Consider the following 1,727-nt stretch of genomic DNA (forward strand, 5'->3'; position numbering starts at 1 on the left):
TGGCTGGGGGGGGGGGCGTTGCAAATGTCCTCTAAAAAAATAATATAACATATCAACAACAGAAGCCACGCACCTAGCTCTTGACGAAAAATTGCATCTACCCTCGACATCAAACGATACAAAAGGAAGGTAAACGTTAGTAAACTGAAGTCGGTATTAAGGGAAAAAGTTGATTGATGGTTGAGTCATTAGAAAGAATCAATGATGTTAATGAACTGCCACATGGCTTTCTCCCAGCAAGCAGTGGCACACAAAGACTTCATCATGAGCACAGCTTACCCGTTGACCTGTCAAGTCCATCGCTATCTTCCGGAAGTGCTCTATGCCGTCAGACAGGAATTTCTAAGGAAATTGGAACAGAACCAGGAAAAAAGAACATAAATTGAAGGTTTATCTTAGCTTTTCTTTCCTAACTCAATGGAATACTTCTCTAGCTACGTGCCAGACAAAAAAGCTAGCTTTCATCTCGATCTCGACGCCCCCGAGCTCTCTTTTCTTTCTTTCTCCCTCATTCTTCCACCGATTTTCTTTTTTCCTCGTATTCCTATCTGTGTTTCTGAGCGTGGTTCCGCAAACAAGTCTATTTGTGTTTGTGATTGGGGTAGCTGCTTTTTTGTGTTCTCCTCCAACAGCTGCAGTTGTTGTTTTTCTCATCATTTTATTTTAATGTTGTCATGTACTGCTCTTTTTATACAGTTGTCAAACTTTTACCGTCTCTCTTACTTGTGATTTCGCTTTCATATTTGTTGGTTGCTTTCTTTTCTTATGGATAAATAAATTTTCAAAACACCCACCTAGCTGGTTCGGAATTACCAAAAACCAAATTTTCCCAGACCCTGCTGTCATGGCGAAACAAATTATTTTTAAATGCTAAGAAAAAGAAGCAGTTTGCACACCAATAAGTCTCATCTTTTCTGAGAGACATACTGTTTTTTGTAAGTTTCACGGCACTTGGAATAGAAATGGGTTATATAAACAGCGAAATTACTGGAGTGTAACTTACAAACAAACAAAGGAAGGAGGGAGGGAGGACGACAGATGCTAGGTAGGGAAGAAGGAGCAAACCACACCGTAGCGCCCACCAACCACCAGCATTTGCTCTTCGTAGACACTGTGTAACCATGACGAAAACACATCTCAAAACACTAAGAAAAATACATCTAGTATCCACACCAACAAGTTTGATCTTTGCTGAAAGGCTTCGGGCACACTGTTTACAGGGCAACCTCTCTTTCTTCTTCTTGGCAGTAATCCGGCCTTGGCAGTAATCCGGCCTTGGCAGTAATCCGGCCTTGGCAGTAATCCGGCCTTGGCAGTAATCCGGCCTTGGCAGTAATCCGGCCTTGAAAGCGGATGTAAACACAGCTTAGGTTTTCTTTAAACACCATAAATAATATTAATAACAAATTACTGACAGGAACGGCTGTTATGCCAAACAAAACCAGCAGGGCAATCAGTCATTGTTCAACTGTCGAGGCACATCATCAGACGCTAACACAGAGGAGGGAAAATCGTGATTTATTATGCCCCTTGGCACAGTTGTGCCCCTTTTCGCTGTATCGTGGTTTATTCAAGGTTATGGCAAAGATAAAAAAGGGTAACCCAGGATTGTCCCGAAAACTGGCTGGAAATAGAAGACATGGAATGGAATACATTGAGATACGACCTGATGAGGACATGTTGGGGCGTTTATGTGAAAAAAAAAAAGAAAAAAAAAGACAAATCTC

The 1,727-nt window shown here is 41.5% G+C and overlaps 1 protein-coding gene across 1 annotated transcript in view; it reads right to left on the bottom strand.

Moving 5' to 3' along the window:
* Positions 1 to 1,727, bottom strand: part of LOC101860598 (multidrug resistance-associated protein 5) — a gene marked incomplete in the record, with an annotated part of 52,588 nt that overhangs the window by 28,088 nt on the left and 22,773 nt on the right.

Source organism: Aplysia californica, unplaced genomic scaffold, assembly GCF_000002075.1.
Source record: "Aplysia californica isolate F4 #8 unplaced genomic scaffold, AplCal3.0 scaffold00554, whole genome shotgun sequence".
Taxonomy (NCBI): Eukaryota; Metazoa; Mollusca; class Gastropoda; order Aplysiida; family Aplysiidae; genus Aplysia; species Aplysia californica.